General features: G+C 50.0%; 1 protein-coding gene across 2 annotated transcripts in view; it reads left to right on the plus strand.

Annotated features, from left to right (window-relative positions):
• The window catches only part of WAPL (WAPL cohesin release factor), a 1,140,053-nt gene that overhangs the window by 429,089 nt on the left and 692,180 nt on the right, over positions 1 to 18,784 (plus strand). The gene's annotated exons all lie outside the window — the stretch shown is intronic.

The following is an 18,784-nucleotide window of genomic DNA, read 5'->3' on the forward strand; positions in this document are numbered from 1 at the left end:
AATACAGTTAGTGGGGGAAATAGAGTTATTCCCTTATCCTATGTGGGAAAAGGGGACATCCATAAATGATCCATTGTACCCTGAGATCAGTCTCCTTCCTCATTGACCGGCCTTTTTATTTTAAAGATATCCTTCAGTGATGGAAGACTAAATCAGGAGAGAGCCTTAGGCCTCACGTATGTGCATGGTATGCATGCATAATAAGGCAGGGATACACAGTATATGGCCCTGATAAAAGGCCCAGACCCGGACTAGGCTCATAGTATGGGCCAAAACATGTTGGCTTTTTCGTATTTGGGTTCATTGAACAATTGGATTCAGTAGGAACCATTAACAAATTTTTAACCTGTACCCTAGACACCCTAAAAATAAAGGAAATATTTGGGTATACCTAGAGTTATTTTTAAACTCTTTACTTGGATCCCTGCTTATCCATCAAGATTTTATCCAGTAACTCCCATCCTTTTGGTTGAGTCCGCATTAGTGGTTGTACCCTACTAGTGTGTGGATAAGCACCAATGATGCCACAAAGTGAGTGAGGCGTCTATTTCAATATCTTTTGATACCTGGGGGTAACTAGGAAGTAGCCTTCTGATCTGAAAGAAACACGTTAATTATAGATTCCTTACCTTAGAATTACCCCTAGGCGTCAGACTGGATTCGGAACGTTTTTTTCGTTAGCAGTACCTCTGCGCGTCGGAAGTTGGCATCGGTCAGCTCCGCCTCAGTCTTTGGTATCGTGGTTGCCGGGATGTTGTCACGCAAGCTACTTAAATGCTGCCCTCGCGCGCCGACATCAGTTCTTTCTTTTTTCGCTCCAGCCAGCACAGATCTGGGAAGAGCGGTACCTCAGTCATTTTTTTGACTGAGTTTTTCTCGACTTTTGTCGACTTCTTGTTTCGAGTCTTCGACTCCGAGCAGGTGCACGAGGGATGCCCCGGTTTAAGGCCTGCAGTTCCTCTAACCAGCTGATGTCTGTTACGGATCCGCACTGTGTGTGCTGCTTTTGCCTGGAGCGCGACCACGGCCCGACCCCAATTCGTGCTCCAACTGTCAGTAGTTGACGCCGAAGGCTTTGTGGGAGCGGTTCTGAATCTTCGCACTCTGGGTCGGGTAAGTCTAAGCATAAGAAGTCTTCGAAGAAGCATCGTCGTTCTTCGACTTCTCGTCAGATGGCTGATCCGACGAGACCTGCAGGTGGTGCCCCTCCAGCGGCTCCGCGTTCGGAGCATCCCTCCCTTTCCAGGACCCGGAGCGACCCCAGCTTCGTACGTTCTACGAGGTGATGCATGCCATCTTTTGGGCAGACCCACCCTGCCGGTGCACCTTTGGGCCTCGTGGATTCTGTTGGGGGGCCTAGGTCTTTGCAGCCAGCAACCTCCGGCACCACTACTGTGTTCGGCGCCTGTTTGCTCCCCAGCCGGCATCGACCCCTGCCTCCATCCCGGATCCAGCACCAATGGGTACTTCTGTCCCTGTGTTCCACCCTGGCCATTTTCAGCCTGATTATCAGCCAGAGGAGCGTGAGGAGAACGGGGGGGGGGGGGGGGGGGGCGGAGGGGGAGGGTCGTCAAGTGACTCTTTAACTGACCAGCTAGATACTGAGAAGGACTGGAGAGATGACCTGGGGGATGTCAGTGGTCTTTTCACTTCACCCGACCGTGGCATGTTGTCTCCTCCTACCGTGGCTAAGGAGGACGGGAGCGTCATATGCTGTTGTGTTGCGTAGGGCGGCCTAGGCTCTCAACCTCGAGCTTCCTACGGTGGCGATCAGGACTAAGCTCCTGACTGAAGTGCTTCAACCGGCGGCAAGCTTTTCGGAGCCCCTGTTGCCTTTTAATGAGGCCCTCACAGAAGTTCTTTTGGGCACATGGTCCAGGCCCAACACTGGGGCTCCCGTGGACAGGATGATCGCCCAACGCCATCGCCCGGCTCCGGGCGACCCCTCTTTCCGCTCCCAACACTTCACCCCGGAGAGCTTGGTGGTCCAAGCCTCCACCTCCAAAAGCGCCTTCCCTACTGCTCCACTGGAAAGGGTATCCAAGAAGCTGTACCATCTTGGCAAGAAAATGTTCTCTTCCGCCAGCATAGGACTGCGGTCCGTAAAGAAAACCTATCTCTTGGTTTATTCACACTCTTTGTGGGATACGGTGGTGCAAGTGCTGCCTTAGTGTCCGGAGGAGGCCCGGACAGTGCTCGGAGGCTGACGCCGCCAGGAGAGATGCAGCAAAGTTTACAATACGTTGCGGGCTGGACACCGCGACTCTCTGGGCAGGACCATTCAACGTCGGTAGCGCTTCGCCGCTACACCTGGATGAGGTCCACTGGCTTTTCGGGGGATGTCCAGATCACCTTAATGGACATGCCCTTTGATGGCCGTCGCCTTTTTGGCGACAAAGCAGACAAATCCCTAGAGCGCTTCAAGGACTTGCGGGCTACGGCCAAGTTCTTGGGCCTCTCCACCCGTCCGGTGCAGTCTGCTTTTCGCCCCTTTCGTGGCTACGCGAGGGGTTCCCTGTTACGTCCCACACAGGGCCACAGGCCTCAGCAATTTGCCCAGCCTTCGCACTGCCGGGGACGTGGAAACAACCGGCGAGGTTTCGGGGCCTGCGGGCAGGCCAGTCCACCAATCCCCCCCTCCCTGCAGCAGTCTCCAAACCTTCAAATCATCTGGCCCTTCTCCAGCAGGAAGTTACGGCTCTTTTGGCCAGGAGAGCCATTATGAGCGTTCCTGTCCCAAAGTAGGTCGTGGTGGTTGTTCCCACTACTTCCTGGTTCCCAAGAAGGACAAGGGCCTGCATCCTATCTTGGCCCTCGGGGACATCAACCGCTTCCTCCGGAAGGAGAAGTTCAAAATGTTGATGCTTGCTCAGGTCTTGTCTGCACTCAACCGGCAAGACTGGATGGTAGCGTTGGACTCTCAGGATGCTTATTTTCACACTCCCGTCCTGCCGGCCCACCATCGTTACCTGCGGTTCATAGTAGGCCATGAGCATTTTCAGTTTACCATGCTCCCCTTTGGCCTTACCAGCGCCACTTGCGTGTTCAAGATAGTGATTGCACTGGTCACAGCTCATTTGCGCAGATTGAGGTGGGGGAGTCAGTCTTCCCCTATCTCGACGACTGACGCATGAAGGCCCCAGGCAGTCGTCTCCTACCTTCAGACTACGGCCGACCTCCTGCATTGGCTGGGGTTCTCCATCAATATGCTAAAGTCACACCCGATTCCCTCTCAGAAGCTCCTCTTCATCGGAGTGGTTCTGGACACAATCTGGTTTCTAGTCTATCCTCACAAACAGCGAGTCCGGGTTATTCGCGCTAGGATTCTGATCTTTCAGCCTCTGTCCCGGGTTTCGGTGAGAATGACTGAAGCTGCTGGCCTCATGGCCTCCTGCATCCTCCTGATAGATCATGCCAGTTGGCATATGCAGGCTCTGCAGTGGGACCTGAAGTTCCAGTGGGCGCAGCATCAGAGGAATCTGTCATACTGCGTCCAGATCACGGAGGGCACTGCTCGACAACTGCAGTGGTGGTTAATGAACCAGGATTGGGTCAATGGCAGTTTCCTCTTCCTTCTCCAACCAGACCACACTGTGGTGACTGATGCCTCCCTTCTGGTATGGGGCGGTCACATGGGAGAGGCGGAGATCAGAGGCCTCTGGTCTCTGGCGGAGTCTGGGGGTCACATCAACCTTCTGGAGCTCCGGGCGATTCGTCTTGCACTGAAGGCATACCTTCCCTCTTTCCGGGGAAGAGTAGTGCAGGTGTTCACAGATAACACCACCGCCATGTGGTTTTGCAACAAACAGGGCAGGGTTGTGGACCCTATGTCAGGAGGCCCTCCGCCTCTGGACATGGCTGGAACATCTCGGCATTTCCTTGGCGGTTCTCTAAACGCCAGGGCGGACAAACTCAGCCGCATGATGGATCACGAATGGCGTGTTCACTCAGAGGTGGTGTAAGGTCTCTTTCAACAATGGGGAGAGCCTTGGTTAGATCTACTTGCCACCGAAGAAAACGTGCAATGTCCACAATTCTGCATGTTGGAATTTCCAAGGCGGCACTCAACAACGCTTTTCGTCGCGAGTGGAGTTGCATTCTTTTGTATGCCTTTCTGCCTATACCACTTCTGCCCAGAGTGCTGAAGAAGATCCGGTGCCACTGGGCCTAAGTCATTCTTGTGGCCCTGGATTGGGCACGAAGAGTCTGGTATCCCGAGCTGCTGAACATGGCCATCGATCTTCCGATCAGACTGCGCCTTCGCGACGATCTCCTGTCGCAGCAGCAGGCGACATCCTCCACACGAACCTGTCCAGTCTACACCTCCTTGCGTGGAGATTGAGCGGCGGCGGTTGATGTCTTTCGAACTGCCTCCCGAAGTCTGTGACGTAATCTTGGCAGCCAGGCGTCACTCCACAAAAACTTAATTCGCCTTCAGGTGGAATAAAGTTTTGGCATGGTGCACAGCAAAGGCTGCGGATCCCTTTTCTGCCCCTCACTCTGAAGTACCTTTGTTGCTTCTCTCTTTAACCCAGCAGGGCTCTGCTCTTGGCACTATCAAAGGTTACCTTTTGACCATATCTGCCTTCCTTCGGCTGCCTGATCAGCCTTCTCTTTTCAAGTCCCTGGTAGGTAACCGTTTCTTAAAAGGCTTAACACATCTTTTTCCTCCAATCTTTTTCGTTATGCCTCAGTGGAACTTTAATCTTGTGCTCACTTATTTCATGTGTGCTCCCATTGAAATGTCCTTTGTCTCTTAAATCTTAAGACTGCTTTTCTGGTAGCCATCACCTCTGCTAGAAGGGTGAGTGAGCTCGTGGCCCTTTCTTCGAAACCTCCTTTCTTGTCTGTTCATCCGGACAAGGTGGTTCTCCGGACCCGTCCATCCTTTCTTCCTAAGGTAGTCACTACCTTTCACATCGGGCAGACCATTACTTTGCCCACCTTATTTCCGCCTCCGCATCCTTCAAAGGAGAAGAGAGGCTCCACCATCTGGACCCAAAACGTGTGCTCTCCTTCCATCTGGACCGCACACAGCAGTTCCGGGTGGATGAGAAACTTTTTGTTGGTTAAGTGGGTGCAAAGAAGGGTCGGGCCGTACACAAACGCACCATTTCTAGTGGGTTGTGTTGTGTATTTAGGCTTGTTACTCTCTGGCTAAAAAGGTGCCTCTAGTCAGTCTATGCCCTCATTCCACCAGGGTGACAGCAGCCATTACTGCATTGGTAAGGGGAGTGCCTCTACATTACATCCGTCAGGCAGCCATGTAGGCATCGCTGCACATGTTAACCAAACACTACTGCCTGGACATCCAAGTCCGGAGAGACTGCTTCTTTGGCCATTCTGATCTCCAGTACTTCCTGGTGTGATCTTGGTTCGCAGACCCACCACCGGTGTTGGTATTGCTGGGATATCTATTCTAAGGTAAGGAATCTATAACTAGCATGTTTCTTTCAGATGCAGAAATTACTTACCTTCGGTAAAGCTATATCTGTAAGAAACATTAGTTATAGATTCCTTACCGCCCCACCCATCCTCCCGGTTCTGCGAACTGATTTCTAGGGTTAAGGAGATCCTTTCAGGGCCCTAGTTTTGTGGACCAATTGTCAGTGTCTTGCATGGCTCTGCGTTTCTGGCACGTAAAGTTGTGTACAGAACTGCTGTCCGCGCGCGAGGGCGGCGTCTACGTAGTTGGTGTAACGTCATCCCGGCGACGACGGACGCGAAGCCGACCGACACCACTTTCCGTCGCGCAGAGATACTGCTTGTGAGAAGTTGGCCTGATATATGATGCTCACTAGTTCTAGTGATCACCTTGTATCAGTCCAAACGACCCTTATGGTGATTGGTTGTAAAGTCAACCTTATAGACCAGCTATCCTAGAAGGGTGGACAAGAGCAGTCTTTAGGCTAAACTCTTTTGGCATGTGAAGCCGGCTGTTTTACCGCATATAACCCCTTGAATACCACATGAAAGGACACCACACGGGTTGTTATGAAAATAAACAGATATGTATTAACTAACATACACCTCTGAACTCTTTGAGGTCAGAGGGCTAAGCAAACGACAATACTACGAAAGAAATACGAGTTAGCACAATATTTACACGAGTGCTTTAGGGGCACGACAAACCATATACTTAATACAATGGAATGCGAGAAAGGAAAGTACTGTAAGGAGATCCAGAGGCTGGAGGATCGCTGGGACTACGCTACAAACTAGGTAAGTAAGGAGCAGGAGGCCCACGGGACTCACGTGCAGAGTGCAAACTCACGCGGGATGCGTACCAAAGTCTATGGATGCTACAATTTACAAGGTTACGGATTCCGGACGAACCCGGCTGGATGGAGGGAAAACAGTGGACCTGGACACTAGGATAGTGAACACTGACTTCAGCACCTAGAAGCTTTAGTTACCTAACCCACAGGCTGCGGGTGCATAGGGCTGAAGAGGTGTCGGGTTTGCTGCGTTGATCCCGGTGATGCCTGAAACAAGCAGTTGCTGGCAGGCAGCCAGATGGAGGAGTCCGATGGTTCCAAGGATGGAACTAAGAAGAAGGACAGAGTCTCGGTCACTAGCCAGTGACGGTGCTGGAACCAGATGCTGTCGCCGCGTTCAGGTGGAAGAAGGGCCGCTTCTCTCTGTAGCTGCGCGGACCAGGAGCTGTTCTTCACGACCAGGCTGGAGGCACGAGCTGTCCCACGTAGTCTGCTGCTGATGGCGGTGTTGGATCGTCGATCTGGTCAACAGGCCTTGGCAAGTGCAAGCCACGCGGTGGAACAAAGATGGCGTCTGGTGCGGACCAGGAGGGTCCGGGGTGCTTCTCTTTCACAGGGAAGCAAGGGCCAGTCTGGGGTACCAGACCAGCAGTGGTGAAATCTTCGGGTCGTCGTCTCAGAGGTCACTAGCCAGGCGGCAAGTGACCAGACAACAGGACAAGCAACAACCAGACAAAAGGGCCCCACGCAGATCACGTGGATGCTGGGGGGGGCTGGTCTTTGGTGCAGGAGCTGCGTCGGTGTGGGGCTTCTCAGACCCCGGTGCACTCACTCGAGGATCCCTCGGCGGTCGTGCTGGAAGCGCTGTGCAGGTTTTGTCAAGATGGCCGTCTCCAAGTTGCTCGTCGCACCCACGGGTCCCAGCTGTGCTGTGGATGTAGGTTGAGGTCAGAGGAGTCTGGAGGTCCGGATCTCGTCGAGCTGGGTCGTCTGGTTCTGGGCTGTAAGGACTTGCAGCAAACCGCACAGGAGCTTGATGGTGCCCGCAAAGCAGGATGGTCACTCCCTGACCATAGGGGAGATTCTTCAGTCTTCTGATGTTCAGGAGGTAGAAGGTCAAGAGTTCTTCGTGGAAGTTGTCAAGATTAATCTCAAGGGGACTGGGACCAGCTCCTACCTCTATTCAGCTAAAGGGGGCTGCACTACGACTAGGTCCCTCCTCTGGGTGGGACCAGGAAGGGGGGTGGTTACACCCCCTTTCCTTTGTCCGGTCTTGCCCCAGCTCTGGGGCTGGAGTGCCCCAGGAACTGGTTCTGACCGGTGTATGCACAGCGACACCTTGTGTGCCCCGGGCATGTCTCATTCCTTTCAGCCCTGTCCTACCTAATGCACAAAATCCTATCTGGGGTGGTGCTAGCACCTCCCAAGGCAGGAAACCCTTTGTCCGAGCCTCCCTCGCTGGAAGGACTCCCAGCAGCAGGAGGTCAGACTTGTGTCTGTGGTGGCAGCATCCATTTTGTGATGCTGAGGCTTGGGTTAACTTTAACCGGGGTTCACAGTTACATACATGTTGTGTCCCTCTAGAAGGGTGGAATGCTACCCCCGTCGCCAGAATTGGCGAGGGGGGTAGTATTCCAATTCGTATGACACCTTACTCGACATGTTTTGATAATGCTGTACCAAAGTTAGCATTTGACCTCGAGGTTCATAATGCACTTAAGAGTATATGGTATAGCGTTATCATGGAACAGCTATTAGGACTTGGTTCCGCAAGCTGCAAACGGGCTCAGCTCATGCCAGAGCACCATCTCACATAATTCCAAGCACTCTGCCTTCAGGATTGTCAAGGCCTGCCATAGGAGTGACTGATAGGAAGATATGTGTCCATTTTAGGGTTAGATATGGGGATACTATATCTAAAGCAAAGGGTGATTACACCACCTTGCCCCAGCTGATTGATCAGCCAGTTGTCAGATTTGGATGACCAGCCAGGGGTGGCATAATACATGCTGCAGCCCCTGGTAGGCCCTGGGTGCACCTATGCCCTGGGTACCTAAGGTACACTGTACAGGGACTGATAAGGTGACTCAGTATCCAATTAGATATGTACCTAGAGTACATGGAATCCATTTTACAGAGAGCATTGGGCCTGGGGTCCTGAATAGCAGGAATCCCAGGTCAACTAAGTCGAAAAACCAGAAAAACACCAGGCAAAAAGTTGGGGGCAACCATAGTCAGATATCCACCTTCCTACACTGCTGACGAAAAAACTTTCTGGATCCAGCCTGGGGGTAATACTAAGGTAAGGAATCTATAACTAACTAATGTTTCTTATAGATATATTGTTACTGAAGGTAAGTAACTTGTGCGTCAAACTCTGTTGTCTTCCTTCTCCTATTTTGCAGCAGATTTTCCAGCACTGTTTGTGAAGACAAGGATGATCAACAGTCATAAGGCGAAGGGGAAAAGGTGGAGAGAAACATGTGGTGTGAGTTCACTGTTGGAGTCAATGATTTTGATGTGCGAGTAGATTCTAGTGTAAGGGCTTTACATTTTTGGAGCACTCAATGATGAAAGATGATTAAGAATGTTGATTCTGTAGTGGGGGGACTAACTAAACGTATATTAGAAGTGTAGAGTAATTGTGAGCTACTGTATGCTGATTTTTTTGAGATGTTAATTTGATAGCTTTCTTTAGATTTCATCTTTCTGTGCCTTTGTTACTTTGCAGTATAGGTGATGCTAGATAAGGAGGGACTAGATTTCTCAAAGTCTTGAGAGACCAGTGTTTGTTAATTTGGTTTCACTCCTATGAAAATTGCAAACATTGATCAACAAATGATTAACAGTTGTTTAATTTGAGACTTCGAGAATGCTGTTAATCTGTGCAGATATATGTAACAAAATAGTGCTAAACGTATTTTGTTATTGTTCTATGGGGATGAAGAAAAAAGTATTGATTAAACAGTCTTGGGGTTGGGACTTGGTGTGAGAAGTTGGCCCGATATGTGATGTCCACTTTTCTAGTGTGCACCCTGTATCAGTCCAAACAACCCTTATGGTGATGGTTGTAAAGTCAACCTTATAGACAAGCTATCCTCGAGGTAGCATGAACAAAGCAGTCTTAGGCTAAAACTTCAGAGGGCATGTAAAGCCAGCTGTTTTACCATATGTAACCCCTTGAATACCAAATGAAAGAACACCACACAGGATATATATATAAAATATATATGTATTTATTTCTAAACAACCCCTCTGAGCTCTTTCAGATCAAAGGCACAAGCACATAACAAGTTACTCAATTATCATAAAATAAGTTGCACAAAATACAGTAGAGCCCTAGGGGCACTTCAAACCATATATTAAAATAGTGGTATAAGAACCACGTCACGAACAAAGGAAGGGCCTGGGGAATCGCTGGGGCTGCACTGTACTACCAAAGGATAGGAAGTAGGAGGCCCACGGAAGGCGTGTGCAGTGTCTTTACACACACACAAGTTACCATAGAGTTAGAATGGGAACGAAAGAATTGGAAACTAGTTCTTTTACGTCACTACCGGATGGACTAGGATAAAGCTACTTGAAAGTTAGACACTAGGATAGTTAATACCCACAGGAGCACCGGAGTACTCGCGTTACCTCACCCACAGGAAGCGGGTGCATAGGTGTCAGTGTGTCTGATTTCGTCGCTGAATCCTATGGAGCCTTGCAGAAAGATGCTGCAGGCGACCAGGAGAGAAGTGTCCGGTTGGATCCAAGGGCGGACGAGGATCGAGAGTACCTGAAAGCAGAGGGGATAGAGTCTGGGTCACTAGCCAGTGACCAGGAAGGAACCAGGCGATGACCCGAAGCAATCAGGTGATGTCGTGAAGCTTGTATCTGCAGCCACGTGGACCAGGAGGCGTCGACGACTACCAGGAGTCAGGCACAGACTTGTCCACAAAGGCTCTCGCTGTCGGCGGTGTCTGCTTCCGGATTGGAGTCAACAAGCCTTGGCTAAGTCAACCCTCGCAGGAATTGAAGATGGCTTCACAATCAGACCACCAAGGTCTGATGGGCTGCTCCTTTTCAGGGGAGCAGGGGCCAGTCTGGAGAAACCAGACCAGCGGTGGAAATTCAAGGTTCTCCAGTATTAGGGGTGTCTTTCATAGATTCACATGCCTGAATCATTCCCCGTCGTCGGAGTGGGAGCCCACGGTACATAAAAAAGTAGTGAAATATACCCTTAGTACATAAGAGATAACAATATACCCAACCAGGAAGTAAAGTAGCCCTAGCTACAGTAAAAGAAACTTCCACATTAGAACCTGTCCATGTCATTATGTATGGACCAAACTGCAGCCAATCAGGCCACAGCTCCCACCAGCAAGCTCTCCCCAGAGACCCAGGCTCTCAGATTTTTTACCGCACGTCGTGTGATAGGGAGTCCTTCTGAGCTCTGCTCAATTCTTCTCTTGGATAAAGTTTCTTCTTCAAGGAAATGTCTTCTTCAAAATCCCTTTTTAGGGCCTGCGACTCGTGTGGAAAGGCGAGACTGTTTAAGGAAGATCCACACACTCGCTGCATCTACTGTTTATACCCTGACCATCAGGTTAAGGACTGCAGCATCTGTCGAAAATTCTCTCCTAAAACCCTCAGGGACAGAGAGGGTCGCCTGTTGCTGTGGCTGCAGAAAATGAAAAATAAAGATGAGCCACTTTCTGAGGTAGGAAGTTTTGCCTCAGAATCTACCAAGGGGTCGAAAAAACGGAGAGCTGAGAGTACTGTGCCTACTCCGAAAGCTAAGGTGTCTAAACACCAGCTCGCCTCACAGGAGCCTTCTACTTCAAAGGCACAGAAATCCTCTGAGAAATCTGTGAAGGTCCCGAGCTCTAAAAGAACGGAGTCTTTGGTGTCCCCCGTGAGACCTATGACTAAGGCACCAACAACGTTGCCAAATTCCAGTCAGGCTGCCTCTGCCATGACTTCTACATTGACTTTCTCCTCACCTAAATCGACCATGGTGATGTCCTCAGCTTCCTCTCCAACTTTTGTTCATGTGCAGGTTCGACCCATCTCGTCGACGAAGGTTTTCACACCTCTCGTCGACGATCAGACATCGACGGCACTGAAGCAGTCGACGAAGAAATCCTCGTCGTCGTCGACGATTGCTCCGTCGACAAAGAAGACCTCACTGTCGTCGACACCATCGTCGATGAAGATGTCGTCGACGGACCCATCGGCGACGAAGAAGACCCCGTCGACGGACACGTCGACGAAGACGTCGTCGACGAAGGTGAGGATTGTCCCGTCGACGGCCCCGTCGACGACCTCGTCGACGATGAAGACTGCTCCGTCGACGGTTCCCTCGTCGACGACGAAATCCAACACGTCGACGAAGGTGACGCCATCTCTAACAACGAGAGAACCATCAGCTTCTTCATCAAAAGCGACGACACAGAGCTTGATTTTGCCAGGCAATCCATCTACGCCAAAATTGTCGTCTTGTACTGACCTACAGGTATGGTCGGCAAAGACCACTGCCATACCTCTTCCTTCTCCAGCCACTACTACGGCTTTGCTGCAAAAGAGGTCCTCTCAAACAACGCCATTATCGCCGCTCCAGATGCCAGATAGGCTGTTAGATTCTGAAGTAGAATCTGGAGATGAACTGTTTCAAGCGGCGGAAAGTCCCTCTGACTTATTAATACATGTAAAGGATCAGGAGGAAGACGAACAGCAAATCCAGGTACCTACATCGGTACCCACTTCTGCGACAGGAATGCAGATGCCGATGGAACTTTACGAGAATCTGCAGTATATGCTGAGCGATTATTATCGCCGATTCCCGCCTTCGGAATCGGGCGATTCGCATATTACCTCCCCTCAGCCTCGCGTGAGTAGAGGTCCAAGGCCTAATAGGCCGGAAGAGGCACAGGCTACCCGACCTGCCACGCCAGTATCTCCCCATCAACAGGAGGTTGGCGATTCTGATGAGGACACCCATGAGGAGGGGGAGTTGATTAGATCGGACTCGTCGGAGTATGAGGACTACCAGGCTGAATCGCCATCCCCAGAGGAACAACCGAAGGCTGACTCACCGCCGGTGGATATAGCGAACTTCCATAGACTTATGGACAAAGCCACTAAAAGATTTCTGGTTTCCATGGAAGCGAAACAAGATGACTGCTTTCTTTATGATTTCAAGACTTTGTCTCAGAAGCAGAGTTGGTCTATTCCCATTATAGACTTTATCTGGAAGGAAGGGCTTAAGATAATGGCCACGCCAAATTCTGCTCCCGCAGTATTGCCGAGAGTCGACAAAAAATATAGGGCGCCAGCCTCTTCACCTGCCTGTCTCATCGGCCAAGCTAAAACGGACTCAGTCATTGCGCAGGCAGCGCAAAAAAGAGCTAGGAACCCCTCAACTCAGGTCTCCATTCCAACGGACAGAGATGGCAGACGCCTCGATTCCATTGGTAAAAAGGTCTCCACTATCGCGGCCACCACGGTTAGAGCTGCTAATTCTTTAGCAATTCTTGGTAGGTATGACAGACAAATGTGGTCTGACATATCCCCATACATCCAAAAATTACCTGAGCCAGACCGCTCTGAGGCCATCAAAATCCTACAAGACGGCGAATGTGCGTCGTCGGAAATTATCGACGCTGCAGTGGACGTAGCGGCCACAGGTTTTAGACAGTTGGCAGGAGCTGCAGTGCTCAGACGAGAAGGATGGTTAAAATCTACGTCTTTTCGCCAGGAGGTACAGGCCAAAGTTTTAAATATGGCTTATGACGGCGAATTCCTGTTTGGCTCGCATGTGGACGAAGCCTTACAGTCCATTAAGAAGGATACAGAAACGGCACGTTCGTTGGGTACTCTGCAGTACCGTAAGTCTTCCTTTCGTGGGGCAAAAGGAAGGGGTAACTTCTCCAACAGAGGGGGCTATTACCAGCAACGCCCATATCAGACCAATCAAAACAACCAAAGGTACCAACCTTACAAACAACAGCCTTATGGCCAAAGGCGGAGCACCTTTACACAATCCAGAGGAAAATCCACTTATCGAGGTAGAGACAACGCCAACAAAAAGTGAGGAAAACATCCTGCCGCCACTCTGCCTATGCCAGCCACGAATTGGAGGAAGAATATCCCTGCATTACTCTCAATGGTCCAAAATTACAACAGACAGATGGGTCTTGGATGTAATCTCAAAGGGTCACGTATTGGAATTTGTAAAAGCCCCTCCAAATTCGCCCCCAAAAGGACCACCCCCAGCACATCTCAAGGAGCTGTTCCTCCAAATCAATGCAATGATTCGGAAAGGGGCAATCGAGAAGGTACCTCAACATCAGAGGGGTCAAGGGTTTTACTCTCGTTTCTTCTTGATACGCAAAAAGTCGGGGGAGTGGCGCCCCATCCTCGACTTGCGTGCCCTCAACAAATTTATCAAGCAATTGACATTCAGAATGTTGTCACTGCAGGAGATCCTCCAGTTTCTGACGGAAGGCGAACATATGGCAACCCTGGACCTACAGGATGCTTACTTCCACGTACCCATCTTCCCCAGGCACAGGAAGTTCCTAAGATTCAGAGTGGCCGGCAGGGACTTTCAGTTCAAGGTCCTTCCCTTCGGGCTACGTTCAGCCCCGAGAGTATTCACCAAGATGTTGGCACCGGTGGCGGCCCACTTACGGTTGCAAGGTATCCAGATTTATCCTTATTTGGACGACTGCCTTATCAAGGCCAATTCCTATGCCACCGCAAGCAGTCACGTCCAAACATGCCTGTCTCTATTTCAAGACTTGGGTTTTTCAATAAATTTCGAGAAATCATACCTGACACCGTCTCAGAAGACGTCTTTCCTGGGAGCGACTCTGGATTCCAGGAAAGCTCAGGTTTTCATTTCAAACGAAAGGCAAGCCAAGATCCAGGACCTGGCGAGAGCACTCCTCAGAAGAGAGTGCGTTTCAGTTCGACGATTAAAATCTTTCCTGGGGATGTTGTCATCATGCATTCTCCTGTCTCCGAACTGTCGTCTGAGAATGAGACCACTGCAAGAGGAACTCGGCCACCAGTGGGTGCAAGTATCCGGTTCCTTCGAAGATGTCATCGTCTTAACACCTCGAATGAAACACGCAATTCGGTGGTGGGCTCTGGCACGCAACCTGCAAGTCGGCCGCGCCTTTCTAGAAGAAGTCCCCAGTTTCGTCGTCACCACGGATGCCTCGCTGGAAGGTTGGGGCGCTCACCTTCAAGGGATGACAATCAGTGGCAAATGGAACGCACAACAAAGGACATGGCACATCAATTTGTTGGAGTTGAGGGCCATTTTCCTCGCCCTGAAATCATTTCAAGTGACTCTGTCAAACTCGTCCGTGTTGATCCGAACAGACGACACGACGAGCATGCACTACCTGAACAAGCAGGGGGGCACAAGATCGGCCCGTTTGTCTCAGCAAGCTCAGGAAATCTGGAATTGGGCCCTGGAACACAATATCAACCTGACGGCAGTTCATGTCCCGGGAGTAGCCAATGTCCTGGCAGACTCCCTAAGCAGATCCAAAAGCAGCACTCACGAGTGGGAACTGCATCAGCCAGCTCTGGACCACATTTTCCTGAGATGGGGTCGCCCCGAGATAGACCTATTCGCGACCTACCACAACAAGAAATGCACCCATTTCGCGAGCTGGACTCCTCACAAGGAGTCGTGTGGGGACGCTCTCTCTCTGAACTGGAAACAAATCTTTGCCTACGCCTTCCCTCCGATCCCTCTGATCCCCAAGGTCATCAACAAAATGAGGAGACAACCGTGTCGTCTGATTCTAATTGCCCCACGGTGGCCCAGACAATACTGGTTCACGCAGCTTCTTCTCCTCTCAGAGTGCGATCCAGTTCAGCTGCCTCAAATTCCGGATCTTCTGACTCTACAAGGCGGAAAAATATATCATCCAGACCCTCATTCTCTAAGATTGTCAGCTTGGCTCCTCAACACCATGAGTTCGCGCATTTGAACATTCCTCAAGACTGTCAGGAGGTCCTGGACAATGCTAGGGCGCCTTCCACGAATAAAACTTACAGGCTCAAGTGGAAGCGGTTTTGTGCTTGGTGCAGGACTGTGGGTTTACATCCTATCCATGCTGAACCAGACAAGATTTTGCCCTTCTTTTTACATCTTGCTAAATCGGGCTTGGCACACTCTACACTCAAGGTGTTCTTAGCGGCAATATCGAGATACCGACAGGACGGTCAAACTTCGCTGTACTCTGCAAGGATTGTCCAGCAATTCTTTAAGGGTTTATTCCGCATGTTTCCACCAGTCCGTAGACCGCCTCCATCCTGGCACTTGAATATTGTATTAGCTCAACTCATGCGCCATCCTTTTGAGCCAATTCATAAAGCTGATCTAAAATTCGTCACCTGGAAGGTGGCTTTGCTACTGGCCTTGACATCTGCCAGAAGGGTCAGTGACATACAGGCATTTTCCTCTAAACCACCTTTCTTGCAATTCACAAATGATTCAGTGATACTGCGCACCAACCCGAGGTACATACCCAAGGTGCCATCGGATTTCCACCTGAATGAGCCAGTCATCCTTAAAACGTTTTTTCCAAGTCCGCAATCTCCAGCGGAACGAACTCTACACACGCTGGACATCAAGCGGTGTCTCAAGTTCTATCTCTCCAGGACAGCTGCCATCAGGAAAACTGATCAGTTATTTGTTGCGCATGGCAAACCACGTCAAGGCAGTGCAGTCACTAAACAAACTATCGCTAGATGGGTCTCTTCAGCGATTGGACTCTGCCATCTACAGGCGGGTAAACCCTTGCCAACCTTGCCCAGAGCACATTCTACGAGAGCAGTTGCTTCCTCAACTGCTTTGTTTGCTGGTGTGCCTCTCCTGCATATCTGCAGAGCTGCTACCTGGTCCAGCAGGCACACATTCACGAGGCATTACTGTCTGGAAGCTTCGAGCGACACCGATGCCTCGGTGGGGAGAGCAGTCCTGCGTAATCTTTTCCAATAAGGTGAGCCTCTGCTATTTCTCTCCCACCTCCTCTTGCTCTTTTACGCCTATTTTATTATTCCTTTGTGGTTTCTGCATTACTGCTATGTGCCTTGGCGTCCAAGAGCTGTATATAATGCTATGACTATTACTGCTCACTACTCTGATTCAGGCATGTGAATCTATGAAAGACACCCCTAATACTGGAGAAGAACAATAGTTACTTACCTGTAATCTGTGGTTCTCCAGTATTGGTGTCTTTCATAGATTCACATGCACCCACCCACCTCCCCTCAGAGGCTCACTTGGCTTTTTTCTTCTATACTTATTCCGGTACACTCCGGTGCTACAAAAATCTGAGAGCCTGGGTCTCTGGGGAGAGCTTGCTGGTGGGAGCTGTGGCCTGATTGGCTGCAGTTTGGTCCATACATAATGACATGGACAGGTTCTAATGTGGAAGTTTCTTTTACTGTAGCTAGGGCTACTTTACTTCCTGGTTGGGTATATTGTTATCTCTTATGTACTAAGGGTATATTTCACTACTTTTTTATGTACCGTGGGCTCCCACTCCGACGACGGGGAATGATTCAGGCATGTGAATCTATGAAAGACACCAATACTGGAGAACCACAGATTACAGGTAAGTAACTATTGTTCTTTCGTTGTCAGAGGCCACTAGCCAACGGGCAATTGACCAGACTGACGCGTCGAGCAGGAAAATGCAAAAGGGCCCCACGCAGCACTCATGGAGTGTGGAGGGATAATCTTTGGTGCAGATGATGATCGGGGCTGGGCTTCTCAATCCCCAATGCACAACTTCGAGGGTGCCTCAGAAGTTGCCCCGTAATGGTCCAGGCAGTGGTGGTTCACGGACCTGCTTCACCGGTCTCTCCTTCCTCCCATTCGGCTGCCTTGCAGACCGGACCTTCTCACGAAGTTCGGGGGGCAGATGTTGCACCCCAACCTCTCGTCTTTGAGTTTGGGGGCATGGCTCCTGAGAGAGTGCAATATGGCCATCTAAATCTGCTCGAAGATTGCATGGACATACTGAAGGAGTCTAAGAGACCTTCCACTCGGACGTCCTATGCTTACAAGTGGAAGAGGTTCTGTATCTGGTGCCAGTCTAAGAACTATGTCCCGACGACGTGCAAGGAAGAAGTCATCCTTCCTCAGCTTCTACATTTGGCGCAGTCTTGCCTTCATGTTCATTCCATTAAGGTTCATCTTGCTGCATTGACTGCCTACAGGAAATGCCCTTCACAGACTTCCTTCTTCCAGATCCCTGTGATCAAATATTTTTTGGAAGTCTTGAAGAAAGTGTTCCCTCCCGTCAGGCTTCCTTCGCCTTCATGGGAATTGAATGTGGTGCTGTCCAGATTGATGAAGGAGCCTTTTGAACCTATTCATTAGGCTTCGTTGCAGCACCTCTCCTGGAAGGCGGCGTTCCTCGTGACCATTACATCGGCCCGCAGGGTGAGTGAAATTCAGGCGTTGTGTTTCCAAGAACCGTATACTGTATTTCATGCTGCTAAGGTTGTTATGCGTACTCACCCTAAATTTCTTCCCAAGGTTATTTCTGATTTTCATGTCAACCAGACCATAACGTTGCCTACGTTTTTTCAGAATCCTTCATCTCCAGCGGAAAGGTCTCTACATTCCCTGGATGTTAGGAGGGTGTTGAAATTTTATCTGGATAAAACCAAAGATATTTGTACGTCAGACCAATTATTTGTCAATTATGGATCGGTCAGGACGGGTCTTGCTACCTCTAAGCAGTCCATCTCTAGGTGGATTGTGTCCTGCATACAGTTGTCACCAAAAAGCTAATAAGACCTTAGGGGGTAGGCTTAAGGCTCATTCCACCAGGGGAAAAGCTGCCACAACAGCTTTACTCCGTAATGTTCCGATTGCAGAGATCTGCAAGGCGGCCACTTGGAAGTCGGTTCATACCTTTGCTAAGCATTACTGTCTGGACACTGATGCCAGGGCAGATGCTCAGGTTGGGCAGGCTCCGCTGCGGAATTTGTTCGCACAATAGTGGTGTTAATTTTCTTCTCTCCACCGCTGCTTTGGTGTGGGGATGGGTTGCCATTCTATTCACTAGATTATTACTATACACAGAAATCCCCTACTACAGAAGGAGTAGTTTCTGTCCTTTAACTCCAGTTCTGTAGTAGGGGTATCTCTGTTGTAGTCATAAATGCCCGCCCTCCTCCCATGTGGAGGTAAATATTCATGTAAGGAATGCTACAGGTCTGGCGTGCTACTCCTTCAAAAAGAACTGAAAGTAAAAGGGACCTGCTGTGCATTCTGGGATACTGGGAGAAAGTTCTGGAAAGTTCTCTTAAAGGCACAGTAGCCTATTTAAGCCACATAATGGCAGCCTATGGGGCTTGTCTGTCCATGCCTTCCTCTCTATCATTCCAGAGTCTTTTACTGGTAGAGGCAAGTTTCTCTATGGAGGAAACTGGGCAGGCTGTGTTGTGTGTGGTTTTGTTTGGTGGAATTTCTAGTTGAATTACTGGACAGTGTAGCCTGTGGATATAGGCTGCATTATTTGTCTTTAAATTCTCTCTTA

Source organism: Lissotriton vulgaris, chromosome 5 (genome assembly GCF_964263255.1).
Source record: "Lissotriton vulgaris chromosome 5, aLisVul1.2, whole genome shotgun sequence".
In the NCBI taxonomy this organism is placed as follows: domain Eukaryota; kingdom Metazoa; phylum Chordata; class Amphibia; order Caudata; family Salamandridae; genus Lissotriton; species Lissotriton vulgaris.